The sequence below is a fragment of the Ovis canadensis genome, chromosome 15, assembly GCF_042477335.2.
Source record: "Ovis canadensis isolate MfBH-ARS-UI-01 breed Bighorn chromosome 15, ARS-UI_OviCan_v2, whole genome shotgun sequence".
In the NCBI taxonomy this organism is placed as follows: Eukaryota; Metazoa; Chordata; class Mammalia; order Artiodactyla; family Bovidae; genus Ovis; species Ovis canadensis.
Window position 1 is genome coordinate 22841352 of NC_091259.1, and position 17512 is coordinate 22858863.

The window sequence follows — 17512 nt, forward strand, 5'->3', positions numbered from 1 at the left end:
TTGAAAGAAAGGCCTTTCCTATGTGCAAAGTAAGATTATAACTAGCAAAACACAACAGCAGGACTTCAGCTGGTGTGGTCCAAAGGCATCCAGTGTGGGGGCCTCAGTGTGGGGCTGAGTAAAGGGAAATAGAAAGGTGAGCCACTTCTCTAATCTAATAGTACAGACAATGCTGACCCCTAGAAGCTAGACAGTGAGCTGTTGAGGCAAGCACTCTTGGTTGCCCATCCAAAGTTATTACCCACTTCTCTTCCTCCTTCCAACAGAAATGAGTTTGGGTCCAGACATCCACATCCTCTTTCAAGCATGCATGTATTTAAGGGGATGCTGATGCCAATCCCAGCTCCAGGTGGTAACTCGGGTTTATCTATGAGCCAACTGCAGTGAAACTACTCCACCTGGCAAAGCTTTATTTAGTAATGGGCATGTGACCCAATTCTGACCAATTAAATGTCAGGGTGAAATCTGCTAGGAAGCTTCTGGGAAAGTTTTTTTGTTTCCAAAACAGAAAAAGGAAAAAAATAAAAGGAAATTTGTTCTTCCTCTGATCATTGCTGGTGCAAGAGTGATGGCTGGGATGGCAGCAGCCATTTTGTCCCTACTCTGAGGATAAAGCCAACATCAAGGTGGCAGAATGGAGAGAAGGGAACATCCTGGGTCTTTGATGATGTTATCCAGCCTGGGGTCATACTATAACTACAGGTCACAGCAGCCTTCTTACTGTGTGAGCCAATATGTTATCATTGTTTCACTTTGGTTTTATATATACAGTGGCCAAAAGCTTCCTGACTAAGTTAAATGTACAGGGCCGCAAGGCCAGGCCTTGTGCATTCTACGTCCAATTGGTTTGGCTTTTCTTCCCAGCACTGGATAGTGGACACCACCAACCCGTGTGAACTGAGGCACTGACTCTAGAAGCTGGTTGAGAAATGCTATGTCACGGGTAAAACCCTCAGAAGATACACACAGTGCAAAGTACAAAGTACACTCTCCTCTGCCCCAGAGGAGAATGAGATAAAAATGCTCATCTATCTTTTTCTTTTTTTTTTTTTTTTGCTCATCTACCCTTGTTCCTCTTGAGAAAAGACAAAGTTTCTACCCAAGTGTGTAAAACCAAGTCTATCCTTTTCAGCTGAGTTAGGGGAGGGATGTGGTCAGAAAACTGTAAGCCAGTGACTGGGACCAGAGCAGAGTCAGGTCTGTTGCCAAGAGTGGGCAAGACTGATGCATATGGACTTAAATTTAGTTGATATTATTTTGGCTTATTCCCAGGGCAGCTAATAAGTAGTGCAAAATATATAAACTAGGGAAGGTTGACAGTGAAGGATATGGCTCTCCACTGCCCCTCTTATTTCTTGCAGACTCTTGACTGAAACTAGAGGTCTTCATGGCTAACCAGGAATGAGATGCCTGTCTGATTGGAGCTGTGCAGAACTGTGAGTGCAATGTCAGTCTGTCCCCAGTCATGGAAGCTCCCAGAAACTACATGCACTTTTGATCATTCAATATCTCTGTCCCTCAGGAAGCTTCACCCTCTGTCCTCATAGCCAAGATCTGGGCTACAGAATTCTCACATGCTGGCACTGGGCAGTCTTTCCTCTTTTGTGCCTGCCTTGCAAGGGAGTATTCCATGGGTGTCTACTTGGGCCTGCTGTGAGCTTCACTCCAGCACTTTCTAGCCATGTGAACAGGCAGGCATCTCATCTCACTAAGTTCTAGTGTGTTCATTTCCCCTCTAAAAGGCAAATTCCACAATGGTAGGGTTTTTCTTTTGCCCTGTTTTATTCACTGATATGTCCCAGTGAAGTCACTCAAATCATGTCCAACTCTTTGCAACCCCATGGACTATAGCCTGCCAGGCTCCTCCGTCCTTGGAAATTTTCTAGGCTAGAATACTGAAGTGGGTAGCCATTCCCTTCTCCAGGGGATATTCCCAACCCAGGGATCGAATCCAGGTCTCCTGCATTGTGGGCAGACTCTTTACTATCTGAGCCACAAGGAAAACCATTCAGGTGCCTAAAAACAGTGCCCAATACATTGTTATTCAATCACTAAGTCGTGCCTGACTCTTTGGGACTCTATGAACTGCAACACGCCAGGCTTCCTGTCCTTCACTATCTCCCTGAGTTTGCTCAAACTCATGTCCATTGAGTCCATCCAACTAGCTCATCCTCTGTTGCCCCTTCTCTTCCTGCCTTCAATCTTTCCTATCATCAGGGTCTTTTCCAGTGAGTCAGCTCTTCGCATCAGAGAAGCCTGGAGGGCTACAGTCCATGGGGTCTCAAAGAGTCAAACACTACTGAGCAACTGAGCGCACGCGCGTACACACACACACACACACACACACACACACACACACACACACAGACTAGGGCTTCAGAATTCATTTTCAAAGGTCCGACCTGCTCCTCCTCCTCCGAATCTCCTTATCTAAGTCAATGCTGTGCTCTTTCCTCCAGAGTTCCCTCTTGCCTATCTGCTTCCTCTCTGACTCACCTACCACATTCTGGTTGTCACCAAGTTTCCGATCTCCCTGAGTAACGTCTCTCACACCTGCCTCTCCTCCCCACCCTCCCTAACTTTAGACCCCTTTTCCCTCCCACCTGGGCTGGTGCAGCCTCCAGTCCTCTGCCCTCACTCTCGCCCTGGTCCATGCCCAACTCTCTACTCCGGTCAGATTCCCCTTTCCAAACCTCACTGCTCTCCTGATGCAAAAGTCCCAATTATTAGCAAAGCTATTAGCGAGCATTTCAGCTCAGCTCTAAACGATTCTTCCAGCCTCTTCCATCACTACATCCCTCTCCTTATCTAACCCTGTGGCCGCTGTTCCCAACTGACCTTGGCAAAGTCTTACTTATTATCAGACACGTGCTTTTCCCTCACCTCCAGCTGTGCAGGTGCTTCTCAACTGGGGATAATTTTGCCCCCAAAGGGACATCTGGCAATGTCTGGGGACAATTTGTTGTCACAACTGGGAGAGAGCTCACTACTGGCACTGAAGATTACTGAAACACACAGGACAGCCCCCCACAACCAAAAATTAACCAGTCCCCAAAGTGTTGAGGTTGAGAAATAGCAAAAGCTACTCCATGCAAGACCTACCTCAATGCCATATAGCTTCTCTGTGAGAGTCTAAAACAGGGGCCTAGGGATCTCTCCTCTCTAACTTCATTCCAGCTTTGGTGACCCCAAAAGTCCTCTCTTTCCAGAATCATGGGTACATTCACTGTCTTTCAGAATTTCTCTTCCAGCCTAGAGGAAATGCCCCAAATTGACTCACATCCAGTCACAGCCAGATAAGACAGTCTCTGCCATCGGTCAAATTTCAGTGTAACCCCAGTTTTATTCCCCCAAACCCGTTGTTGTTGTTGTTGTTGTTGTTGAGTCACTAAGTCGTGTCCGACTTTTTGCAACCCCATGGACTGCAGCACACCAAACTCTTAATTTTCATTTATTTGATTCTATTTCACGCTAGTGGTTAGAGGATAAGACAATTGGATGCCATTACTGACTCAATGGACATGCATTTGAGCAAAACTCCGGGAGACTGTGAAGAACAGGGAAGCCTGGCATGCTGCAGTCCATGGAGTTGGACACAACTGAATGACTGTGCAAGTGGTTAACAACTTTGTCTCCAAACAAGGAAAGGACTGTTTGTCCCCAACCCCATGTACTAAGCGCAACGTCTTACCAAAGTTGGGGTAGGATAGGTGTTTTGCTGTTATTGTTTAATCACTAACTCATGTCTGACTTTTTGGAACCCATGGACTATAGCCTGTCAGGCTCCTCTGTCCATGGAATTTCCCAGGCAAGAATACTGGAGTGGGTTGCCATTTCCTTCTTCAATAATGGGCCTTTACTGAATAAATATTGACTCTATAGTCTGATCCTAGCTTTTGCAAAATAGGTTCTGGCAGAGAAACCCTTGTTTGTATTGTTTCTTTGTCCAAATCAACCTGTCAGTTATACCCTCCAGGACACAGCATGGGGAGGAATGAATCATTTCTTGGGCATGCTTTTTATTTTAAAGAAGAGAATGTAGAACAATCCAGCCAATCCTACTCCTCTTTCAGGTAAGTCTTACTTCAGAGTTAACGTGTCCACTCCCCTGGCTCCCGACCTTTGCAGGACCAGATGGACAGGACACCTTCATGAAAGTGAAAGTGTTAGTCGCTCGGTCATGTGCAACTCTTTGTGAGCCCATGCACTGTAGCCCACCAGGCTTCTCTGTCTGTGGAAGTCTCTAACTGAAAATTCTGGAATGGGTAGCCATTCCCTTCTCCAGGGGATTTTCCTGATACAGGGATTGAACCCAGGTCTCCCGCATTGCAGGCAGATTCTTTACCATCTGAGCCACCAGGGAAGCCTACCTTTGTGAGAAATCTCCCGAATTTCAAAGCATGGAGTGTTCTAAAATAGCCATTTACCTTTTTTGTTGTTTTAATTTTTTATCTTGTGTACAATTTTTAAAGGTTATTTGGTATCTACAGTTACTACAAAATATTGGCTGTATTCCCTGTGCTGTCCTTCAACTTATTCACACTCAGTATTTTGTACCTCCACCTCCCCCACTGGTAATTACTAATTTGTTCTTTACATCTGTGAGACTGTTTCTTTTCTGTTATATTTACCAGTTTGTTGTATTTTTTAGATTCCACATGTAAGTGACATCATACAGTATTTGTCTTTGTCTGACCAAATCCATCTATGCCGCAAATGGCCAGATTCCATTCTTTTTTTATGACTGAGTACTATTCCAGTGTGTGTGTGTGTGTGTGTGTGTGTGTGTGTGTGTGTGACATCTTCTTATCCAATCATCTGTCTATGGACACTCAGCTTGCTTCCATATCTTAGTAATTGTTAATAATGCTGCTATGAACATTGGAGTGCATGCATCTTTTTCAATTAGTGCTTTTTTTCCAGATATATACCCAGGGGTGGAATTGCAGGGTCATATAATAGTTTTATTTTTAATTTTTTGAGAAACTTGCATACAGTGGCGACACCAATTTACTTCCCACCAACAGTGTACAAGCAAAGAACCACTTATCTTTATACTGATGCCAATGCAGGAGATGCCGTTTCGACCCCTGCATTATAAAGATCCCCTGGAGAAGGAAATGGATACCCACTCCAGTATTGTTGCCTGGAAAATCCCATGGACAGAGGAGCCTGATGGGGGTCCATGGGGTCGCAAAAGAGTCAGACACAACTTCATGACTAAACAAAGTCAAACCCTCTAATCTGCTATTAAGTTAGCTGACAAGTATGGAGCTGAAATCTGACACCCCAACACTTCCCTTAGGTGACACTGACCAAGATCACCCTTAGCAAGGCCACTTTGTACTCTGGGGACCAGATCTCCAAGCACTCCCTCAGTCTCTAGTCCCTGATGACGGCTGGTGCAATCTGCTTCCTTCTTTGGAGGTGTAACGTTGGGGTGGTGACTGGATGCCCTCCCTAGCCCTGTTCCTCCTGCTGCTATGAATCTGTAAGGAGAATGCTCTCAGGATGCCATTAAGAGATGATTTACTTGACTACAAAATGGGCATTTCAAAGTACATGATGTTCACTGATATGATGGTGCCCCCAGGCTAGTCACCAGTTCCCATCTGGGGTGGGTCTGCCCAGCAACTAGCTCTGCCTCAGCTTCCCCCAGGCTGCCTGCCTTGGCTTTTGGGGCTTCCGACTGGGTTCCAGATGCAATCTCCCTTCCAGACCCCAAACCGCAGGTCGTATAACAGCTCCTTTTGCTCCTGGATTCCATATAGTCTACCCCTACACGAATGCCAATGCAGGAAACACAAGAGATGTGGGTTTGATCCATGAGTTGAAATATCTCCTGGAGGAGGAAATGGCAACTCACTCCAGTACTCTTGCCTGGAAAATTCCATGGACAGAGGAATGGTGGGCTACAGTCCATGGGGTGACAAAGAGTCAGACACGACTGAGCAAGCAGGGAAGTTCATCCTTACACAGGTCTCAATTCCTGATCCCTGACTGGCCAGCTGAGCTTAATAAATGATTCTTTAAGTCCCTTTTACCTCCCTCTAGTCCAAGGGTGCTTAACGCAGGATTTAGGTTAAGAAAGCAGCAGTATGAGCATATAAAGTTATTCAGAGAGAGACTCTCTTGTTTTCATCAGATTCTCAAAGCCACTCACTTTCTAGATTCTATGCTTTTTACCGTTCAGTGTGTCTCCAACCCTTACATTTAATCAGCTTGTCTTCTCTCAAAACCATCTTTTTCTACATCAGACTTTTGTGTCCACCACATGTGCCCCACCACTGCTCTGCCCCTTGTCCATTTATTCTCTGACTCTGACAACCCACTTCCAGTGCACTGCAAAATCATCCTGCACATTTACGTATCTTCCATAAAGTACCACTGTCTTCAGTAGGAAGGCACACAATTACGCGGCACATAATTAGGGCAAGAGTCTAGCCATTACAATCTTATGTCTCTATGGAAAAATAAACTCTTCACTTTGCATCAGTTTCCTACTGCAGACCTTCAAGCCAGACAATTCAGGATAGCAAAGGAATCTTTGCTTTTCTTTCCAAGTTGATTTTTCAACCCCCAGAAAAGTGAAATTAGCAAGAGCCCTGGACTTAGCACCAGAAGACTTGTTTTGGAATCCAAGCTCTGCCACTTAGCAGCCGAGTGACATTGGGAAAGAGGCTTAACCTCACTGAGGCTCAGTTTACCCATATGAAAAAACGGGGATGCTCACTCCTGCCTTGTTCCATGACGGTGAGTTCTGCGTGATCTGTGTTACCTGCAGACATGCATTTGTGCTCGAGCAGTGATTAGTCTTGTAGGTCTCCATGATCAGATTTAAATAAGAAAATACACTGGGAGACTTCCTTGGTAGCTCAGTGGTTAAGAATCTGCCTTCCAATGCAGAGGACGTGAGTCTGATCCCTGGTCTGGGAACCAAGATCCCACATGCTGCAGAGTGACTGAGCCTACAAGCTACAACTAAATTAAGATGTAGCCAAATAAATAAATAACGTGTGTTTTTTCAAGAGACAGAAAGAAAGAAACCCTGGATTTGGAGATTTCCCCTTGCCATGTAGTAGCTAACTAATTCTGGGCAAGCAATAGCTTTAATTCTCATAAAAGATTACATATGAATTCTTCATCAATAATGTCTCCCACCCCGCTTACCTTCCATCGGACATTTTAATCTGGAATTGCTTTGTAAATTGAAGCACATCACAGTGTTTTGATGGTGCATCCCCTTCTCAGAAAAGTCTGAACCTAGGAATTTTAACCAGATTCTTTCATCTCCCCTAACCTCCACCAACCACCCCCACCCCCCAGCTTTCCCATGGTTTATATTCCCCAGGAGAAGATCAAAGTAGGAGCTCTTCCCTAGTCCCTGTCTCTGGGAAAGTAGGGCAGGCAGATCTAGTAGCCTGGAGGGAGTTGAGTCTAAATTAAACTGAGGCACTCCCAGGACCGGAGACACCAACTCATCAAAACTTCCATTGCTTGGCCTGAGTGACAACTAAGCTCCTTAAGTCTCCTAGACAAATTCAGTAAAAATGAGGATTATTCATACTATCATTTTAATACAGCATTTTAATAAGCATGTACGCTTAAAAATAAACTTTTTATTCAATAATGTGTTTAACCTGAGTCCATCCAGCAAGCATTTTGCATTAATGCAGGTGGTATTGGTCTGTCATACCCCCCATTAGACTCTGGAGTCTCTAAGGTACGGTGTTTCATCCAAAAAGCTGACAGCGAGCAACATTAGTGTCAGCCCTGTCCCCAGGAGACAAGCAAATAGGTTGAATAACCAGGCATAATATCTGTCTTCAGGAATATTTTCTTTTGAGGAGGAAAGCAGAAAGAAAGAAAGAAAAAAAAACCTACAACTCTCCAGGACTCCTCCCAAAGCCTAAACTCTGACTTGGCTCTGCAAATGTCCAATTCTCTAAAAGTTTCAGAACCATCTATTGGCATGTTCTCTGAGGAAAACAGCCCAACTTCCACACTTCCTTTATTTGGCCCAAAGAGACAAAGTCTTAGATGTCTCTGAAAAGTGCAGGAAGGGGTGGAAGGAGGAAAGCATCACATTTTCTTTTCTGATAACTGTGAATTTCCCTTGCTTCATCTGGCTTTCAGCTTTCATCAAAACAAGTTGTTTACCAAGATGAATGTCGGATACAATCAAGGCCCCAGATCGTTCTACCTGTGGGTACAGAGGCTCAGGAACACTGGGCTCAGATTACACTCTCTGCTTCCGCGGGGCGCTTCCCCACCTTATTGTGGGTTGCTTTCTGCTGATTTAAAGCGAGATGACATGGAGACAGATGAGTGCAAACCACAGACATTATAAATTGCAATTTGGCCTCAAAAGATGAATGAAGAAGCAATGCTTTGATCTGTGATTCAGAGCTAAGCTGCAGTATTTACAGAAAAACATGTCTTTGGGGAAAGGGAAAGAAAGAGACAGAGAGATTGAGGCAGAGAAAATAGCCTTTGGGTATTGAAAAAAAATATTTTCTCAAGTTACAGATGACTTGAAGGAACTTGAGGGTGTAGGCGGAGAGGGCAGGGGTTTTCTTACAATTTTGTTCAGCCTGTAAGGCTTGACATAGAGGGGACATACACGATGAGACATCTGGTCTGATAAAACATTGCAGCACCAAACTCGGTTCATACCTGACTATCCTGTAATGCAAGGCTGCAGCTGTAGCTGCAGCCGTTTAGTCGCTTAGTCATGTCTAACTCTTTTGAGACCTCTTGGTGGACTGTAGCCTGCCAGGCTCCTCTGTCCGTGGGATTTCTCCGGCAAGAATATTGGAATGGGCTGTCATTTCCCATGCCAGGGGATCTTCCTGACCCAGGGATCGAACCCACATCTCCTGGTTGGCAGGCTGTTGTCTACCACTGAGCCACCTGGGAAGCCCAATGCAGGGTTACAGAGAAACAAATGGCTCCACGGCACGTGGATGTCCTCCGGCTGCACTGTAGCTCTTTCATGGATGCCGTGTAAACCAGAGCGGTTACCCTCTGGGCCAACCATCTCTCTGCCTTTCCCCCAGTGCTGCGTACACAGCTATTCTGGGGACTCCTGAGGACGGAGAGACTGAAGACCATGATTGGGCAGCCCCTTGACTTCACACAGGACTCAGATGTCCATGATCAACCAAACCGGTTTTTATAGCATCTGCCAGTGCCCACTTGTCTCCCCACTCCCCTCTCAGCCCTTGACCCATTTAGAATCTGTGTCCTCATGGAGTGGAGAGAGCTACCAGAGGTCAAAGAATTAGTCCTTACAAACTGACAGATGGGCAAAAAGAAACTCAGAGAGGGAACAAGACGTCCCCAAGTCCACACAGCTGACTACTGTGCTCTGCTTTGGGGAACAACAAAACTTTATAACATATCGGTCATATGACAGAATACCCCAAAGCAAAAAATGCCTAAGGGAATGTCTAATTCTCTCCCATCCAACTTCCCCCTTCTGTTCCCTCTGGAGTAAGGAATGCTCGAAGACCCTTTTAGCATTTCCCTCCCTTAGGTGGAAAAAATACAGAAAAATGTGGAATCTGCTAGTGAAATGCCCAATGATTTATTAGAAACAATTACTACTACCAATATTTATTGAGCAGTTACTAGACTCAGGCCCTGCTTATCCGTTATCGACTGATTGAATTCTCATAAGCCCTCTAAGAGATGGGTACTTTGATTATCCCCATTTGAAATTAGGAGGACACAGAGATTTAGAGTCATCCCAAGGCTACACATTTAACAAAGGATGGAGGCAGGCCCTGCCCTCATGCGGCTCCCAGGTGGAATAGAGTCCCGCTTCTTTAACTGTTATGAGCAGATGTCAAACCTTGGTGTGTTTCCAGACCACCCTTGGCGCTTGTGGGCAAGTAAACAGCCAGGCCTCACCCTTGGATTCCTCAAAGACCCCCTCGGTCCAATCCCCCCACCTCCCAGTTTTCTCTCCTCTTTGTCTCACTCTGAAAGCATTTCTTGGCCATTCATGCCGCTTATCGAACAGTGGACCATGCTCCTCCCCACAAACCACTCCCTCTCAAGCCCCCATCTCTCCTGTGATCTCCCTTTGAAGGAGGCTCTAGACCTTTCATCAGGGTCTCCTCCTCCTTCCCTGCTTCCCCGGCTGGGCCTCCTGGGCTCCACATCTCTCTCTCCCATCCCTCCTCCACCACCCCCAACAAATCTCCCCTTGATCTTAGACCTGGTGGGCCTTGCCTGCCCTCCCCTAGCTTTTGTTAATATACACAGTGTTGTTTTGTAAACACAGTGGATACTGACTAGCAGTACACTTAGCTTACTTTATTTCTTTGGGAGTAGGGAGCTTGGAGGAGGGGAATTTGTGCCAAAGTCTGTCTCTTTTCAATTGCCTCTTATTCACCTAGCAAATATTCATGGTGCGATTTCTGTCTGCTGAGCACCACACTGGTGCTGCCAACAGGAAGCTGAACAAGACAGAGCCCCTGAGCCGACCATCTAACTCTGAAAAATAATAATATCACCTCTCCTTCTGTGCAGGGCTGTCTGTTCTTCAGTCATTCACTCACTTATGCAACAGAGGGTTGTTAAGCACCTTCCATCCTGCCAGGCACTTTGTAGCAGCTTTGAACAGGGACTCTGCTACTCAGGACCTTAATGGGGCGAGACTCAGCAGAGAACTGTTATCCCATAAGGTCACTGCGAGGGCCAGAGGAAGACTTCTCATGTGCCATTGCTCAGTTGTGTCCAACTTTGCGACCCCGTGGACTGTAGCCTGCCAGACTCCTCTGTCCATGGGATTCTCTAGGCAAGAATAATGGAGTGGGTTGCTGTTTTCCTTCTCCAGAGGATCTTCCTGACCCAGGGACTGAACCCTCATTTCCTGCACCGCCAGCACTGGCAGGTGAATTCTTTACCACTGAGCCACCTGGGCTTCCCAGAGGTAGACTTGCCACTGCCTAAATGAGTCAGGAAAAGGCTCCATAGGTCCCTTGGAGCTAACTCTTGAAGGACTAAGTTGCCTGGTGCAGGATGGAGAAGGGTGCTCACGTGGGAAACACATATACTAAAATTGCAATGATGTAGAGATTAGCATGGCCCCTGCACAAGGATGACACACAAATTCATACAGCATTCCATTTTTTTTCATTAATTTTTTTTTAATGGAGAAGAGAAAGGTACACAGGCAACATCACAGGCAAGGGTAGAGAGATGTGAAAAGGAGACTGCTCAACGAAGGCATGTTGTGGTCTGCGGCTCTAGGTGGGTGTGTGAAGGGGAGGGTAGGAAGTGAAAAGTGAAAGGTGGGCTAGAGCCAGCAATGGGAAGACCCCCACTCCTTCCTGCTGGGCCATCATTCACTAATCTAGGATGCTACTACCACTTCTCAATGCTTCAGAGGGCCTGGGGCTTTCTGCTCCTCACCTTTTACCCTGAAAATCTCTTGTCTGTTCCCTTGACCACATCCAACACTATCCCTCAAGGATCCTTCTCTTCAGACAGTGACCTTGGCACCACTTGGCCCCATGACCTCGTATGAGTCATCAGCCCACCTCGCAGACTGCCAACCATTACGGCAGGAAGAAATCTCAGGGCCCAAATGCTATACAAGAACTTAATTATGGGTCACAGTTTAATTACTTAGTCCGGCTTTATATGACTTAATTTATAAATAGAATTTACAGTTCCCTTGTTTCTTTCTTCAGCCATTTAGCTCATTAGGCTTGGAGCCAGTAGTGAAAAGATAAGGCAGAAAGGGCAGGGTACTGGGAGAAGTCTACCCCAGCAAGAAGCATTTTATCGCCGGTACTGTTAAGAATTTCCAGTGGGAGATGATCATAAAAAGGAGATAGAGTTGTACTTGGTTTTATTATTGTTTTTAAACCTTATAAAGCCAGTACCCATCCCCCTCCCCTTCTCCCCCATTGCCTGTAGCCAGGAACAACCACACCTCCATGTCTCCGCTCCAGATACAACCTTTAGTTCCACATTAAGGCCAGCTCTCTGCAACAACCTGCTGGGCGTTTCCCAGAGGCCTTCCCAAAGAGCATTCATTTATTCCACCAGCATTTATTTCCATACCTACTATGTGCAAGGTACTTTTCACCAAGAAATGAAAAGCTGGAATAAAACGCAATAATTAATAGTTACTGCCTACTCAGTATGCACCAGGCATTATGCCAAACATTGCATTTAATTTTCGGAGTGAAGAAATGAGGCTCTGTTTGTTCAAAGCAGTGGCTCTGGACCCTGGCTGCATATTGGAGTCACCTGGGGAACTCTGATGCTGGAAACCATCCTCTAGAGGTTCTAGTTTCATTGACTTGCAGTATGGCCTGGGCATCAGGTTATTAAACAAAGCCTCCTCAGGTCATCTGATGTGCAGCTATGTTTAAGAACCAATGATTTAAGTAGTTTTCCTAAAATCCCACAAATAGAACAGGGAAGGCAGGCAGGCTGGCCAGTCGGCCTCCTGAGCCCTACTATGTGCCAGACCCAGCTCTAGGTCCTTCCACTACCAAGTGATAAAACAGACGTCAAAGGCCGTAAAAAAGATAAAATGCTAATGCAGGTCAAAGGACAATGAACGCAGGGAATCCTTTATGAAAGAGGTCACTTATGGGTAATTTGTTTCAAAAATTTGCAGGCTACACAGAAGTGGTGGAAAGGATCAGGCGGGACTTCCAGGCAGAAAGAACCATGTGAGCAACAGTGTGTAGCTTGGGAAACATGGCAAATGGACAAGAAATAAGAAACAGATCCCGTGCGTGAAAAGACAACTGAAGGAAATTTGGCAGGAAAGTCAGGGACAGGTTGTGAAGGACAAGGCTTCACAAACCATTTGAGGTTGAGGTACATGTGGAATAATGATCACATTTGTAGTACAAACCAAGGTAAGTGGACAAGGCTGTCACCATCTGTCTTAGTCTGTTCAGGCTGCAATAATAAAATTGTTCTTTACCTGCTAAGTCATTTGACTCTTTTCGACCCCATAGACTGTAGCCACTAGGCTCCTCTGTCCATGAGATTTCTCAGGCAAAAATACCAGACTGTGTTGCCATGCCCTCCTCCAGGGGATCTTCCCAACCCAGAGATCAAACCCGTGCCTCCTGCATTGCAGGCAGATTCCTTACCACTGAGCCATCTGGGAAGCCCCACAATAACAAAATACCAAAGGCCTAAAAACAACAGAAACTTATTCCTCCCAGTTCTGGAGGCTGGAAGTCTGACAACATGGCTCCCGTAGATTCACTGTCCGGTGAGGACCCACTTCTTCATCAACAGCAATCTTCCCACCATAACCTCACATGGCCAAAGGAACAAAACATGTCTCCAGTGTCTCTTTTATAAGGACACTAATCCCACTCAAGAGGACTCCAACCTGATGAGCTAATCACTTCTTAGAGGCCCCACCTCCAAACATCATCTCACTGGGTATTGGGTTGAACAGTTCAGTCTATAGCCTCATCTCAGCAAATCTGACACACCTACTGGGAATCTTTAGCATAAGGCCTGGCAAAGGACCCAAGAAGTCTACACTTCAGTCTCTGGGTAATGGGAAGCCAATGAAAATACCATATTGAAATGAAAAGATTGTGACAGGATGGAAGTTGTGTGTTTTTCATGTAAATCCAGGCATTGTCACAATGACTTCCTAAAGGCAAAACCTGACTTGAATTTTCCACTATACACTACTTGTGTGATATCTTTCCTACTAGACTTGGCTCTTCAACAAAAGGGATCATGCCATACTCGTGTGTGTGTGTGTGTGTGTGTGTGTATGTGTGTGTTTCATTTTGTAATTTGTGTCTAGCACAGATCCTGACAGACAGAAAGTGTCAAATTAGAAATAGACTTTGAACCACTAGGGCTTCCCTGGTGGCTCAGATGGTAAAGAATCCACCTACAATGCAGGAGACCCAGGCTCAGTCCTTTGGTTGGGAAGATGCCCTGGAGAAGGGAATGGCAGCCCACTCCAGTATTCTTGCCTGAAGAGTTACATGGACAGAGAAGCCTGGTAGACTATGGTCCATGGGGTCACAAAGAGTCAGACACAACTGAGCAACTAACTGTTTGAACTTCTCATTAAATTCCATTCAGCAGGCGGCCACCTATTCCAATGTTAAGAGGCAAAAGTTGATGCAACTGCATGTACATTAGAAAGAGAAGGGGTGTAAGAGTCAGAGGATCATAACATCCTATCTTTTAACTTTTGCCTTATATATTGAGGTGCTCCTATGTTGGGTGCATATGTAAATATTTAAGGTTGTTATATCTTCTTGGATTGATCCATTGATCATTACGCAGTGACCTTCTTTGTCTCTTGTAATAGTCTACTTTTAAGTCTATTTTGTCTGATGTAAGTATTGCTACTCCAGCTTTGATTTCTATTTGCATGGAATACTTCATTTCCAGTCAGTGTCTCTAGATCTGAAAAATAAATACATATATAAGAATTTATATATATATAAATATATGTATGTGAATCATTGTGCTGTACACCTGAAACTAACACAACATTGTAAAATCCACCATACTTCAAGTAAATAAATAAATAATAAAGACTGGGGGGAAAAATGCACAACTTGGAAGTCCTGGGCAGACACACTTGGTTTCCAGGGATATTTCCCTTGCTCTCTGTGTCTCTTCTGTAACAGGAACAGTAAAACCTACCTAGCAGCACTGTTGTGAAATAGCACATCACAGAGTCCTGACACACAGCGGGGCCTCAGAGAAGTCTGTTAGCTTAGCCCCAACACCCTTGACCATGTTTTATTTTCAAATTCTTTGAATCAAATAATGAGGATCACATTAATGATACTAATTTGTCTTATGTATAGTCTTTGTATATATTTGTCCTATTGGATGTGTGTATGGCTGAGGAGCTGCAAGTCCTGAAAGTTCTGCTATTGCTTTTAGTTAGCCTTCTACACAACCACCAGGTAGGAATCATCATATCTACCATTTACTGAGAATTTGCTATGTTTCAGGTCCATCCAATGCAAAACATTTATATACTATCTGCTTTCATCTTTACAATAAGCCTAAACAAGGGTTGCCAAATCTGCCCCTGGCCTGTTTTTATTTTGTATAGCCCACAAGTTCTGAACAGTTCATACATTTTTGAAGATTTGACATATATATATACACACACTACATAGCTAGTGGGAACCTACTGTGCAGCGCAGGGAGCCCTGCTCAGTGCTCTGTGGTGACCTGGCTGGGGGTGAGATGGAGCGACATCGAAGAGGGAGAGAATCTATGTGTACAAACAGCTGATTCACTTCCTTGTACTGCAGAATTTAATGCAACACTGTAAAGCAATTGTGCTTCAATAAAACAAACAAACAAACAAGGTTATGCCACAAAGACTATATGCTGCAAAGCCTGAGATATTAATTTTATTTATTTTTTAACTGATGGAAAATTGCTTTACAATTTTGTTAGTTTCTGCCATACAACAATATGAATCAGTTATAATTATACATATATATCTTCCTTCTTGAGCCTCCCGCTCCCCTCCTCCATCCCACTCCTCTAGGTCATCACAGAGCTCCTTGTGTTATTTAGCAATTTCCCACAAACTAGAAAACTAGAGACACCAAGGGAACATTTCATGCAAAGATGGACTCGATAAAGGACAGAAATGGTATGGATCTAACAGAAGCAGAAGATGTTAAGAAAAGGTGGCAAGAATACACAGAAGAACTATACAAAAAAGATCTTCATGACCAAGATAATCATGATAGTGTGATCACTCACCTAGAGCCAGACATCCTGGAATGTGAAGTCAAGTGGGCCTTAGAAAGCATCACTACAAACAAAGCTAGTGGAGGTGACGGAATTCCAGCTGAGCTATTTCAAATCCTGAAAGATGATGCTGTGAAAGTGCTGCACTCAATATGCCAGCAAATTTGGAAAACTCAGCAGTGGCCACAGGACTAGAAAAGGTCAGTTTTCAGTCCAATTCCAAAGAAAGGCAATGCCAAAGAATGCTCAAACTACCACAAAATTGCACTCATCTCACACACTAGTAAAGTAATGCTCAAAATTCTCCAAGCCAGACTTCAGCAATATGTGAACTGTGAACTTCCAGATGTTCAAGCTGGTTTTAGAAAAGGCAGAGGAACCAGAGATCAAATTGCCAACATCCACTGCATCATCAAAAAAGCAAGAGAGTGCCAGAAAAAACATCTACTTCTGCTTTATTGACTGTGCCAAAGTCTTTGACTGTGTGGATCACAGTAAACTGTGGAAAATTCTGAAAGAGATGGGAATACCAGAGCACCTAACCTGCCTCTTGAGAAACCTGTATGCAGGTCAGGAAGCAACAGTTAGAACTGGACATGGAACAACAGACTGGTTCCAAATAGGAAAAGGAGTAAGTCAAGGCTGTATATTGTCACCCTGCTTACATCATGAGAAATGCTGGGCTGGAAGAAACACAAGCTGGAATCAAGATTGCTGGGAGAAATATTAATAACCTCAGATATACAGATGACACCACCCTTATGGCAGAAAGTGAAGAGGAACTAAAAAGCCTCTTGATGAAAGTGAAAGTAGAGAGTGAAAAAATTGGCTTAAAGCTCAACATTCAGAAAATGAAGATCATGGCATCTGGTCCCACCATTCATGGGAAATAGATGGGGAAATAGTGGAGACAGTGTCAGACTTGATTTTTTCGGGCTCCATAATCACTATAGATAGTGACTGCAGCCATGAAATTAAAAGACGCTTACTCCTTGGAAGAAAAGTTATGACCAACCTAGACAGCATATTCAAAAGCAGAGACATTACTTTGCCAACAAAGTTCCGTCTAGTCAAGGCTATGGTTTTTCCAGTGGTCATGTACGGATGTGAGAGTTGGACTGTGAAGAAACCTGAGCGCCGAAGAATTGATGCTTTTGAACTATGGTGTTGGAAGAGACTCTTGAGAGTCCCTTGGACTGCAAGGAGATCCAACCGGTCCATTCTGAAGGAGATCAGCCCTGGGATTTCTTTGGAAGGAATGATGCTAAAGCTGAAACTCCAGTACTCTGGCCACCTCATGCGAAGAGTTGACTCATTGGAAAAGACTCTGATGCTGGGAGGGATTGGGGGCAGGAGGAGAAGGGGAGGACAGAGGATGAGATGGCTGGATGGCATCACTGACTTGATGGACGTGAGTCTGAGTGAACTCCGGGAGTTGGTAATGGACAGGGAGGCCTGGTGTGCTGTGATTCATGGGGTCACAAAGAGTCGGACACAGCTGAGCAACTGAACTGACTGATCTGTTTAACACATGACAGTGTATATATGCTGTGCTACTTTCTCAATCCATCCCACCCTCACCTTTCCCCACTGTGTCCACAGTATGTTCTCTGCTAGATTCATCTGTATCCTTTTTATAGATTCCATATATATACATTAATATATAACATTTACTTTTCCAACTGACTTACTTCACTTGTATAAGAGGCCCTAGGGTCATCCACCTTGCTACAACTGACTCAGATTTGTTTCTTTTTTCGTG

At 44.7% G+C, this 17512-nt stretch overlaps 1 non-coding gene across 1 annotated transcript; it reads left to right on the forward strand.

Moving 5' to 3' along the window:
• Window positions 1-11041: 11041 nt before the first annotated feature.
• Window positions 11042-11145, forward strand: LOC138421428 (U6 spliceosomal RNA). Its single transcript, XR_011249506.1, has one exon. It is a non-coding gene; the product is annotated as a U6 spliceosomal RNA (small nuclear RNA).
• The last annotated feature ends 6367 nt before the right edge of the window (window positions 11146-17512 follow it).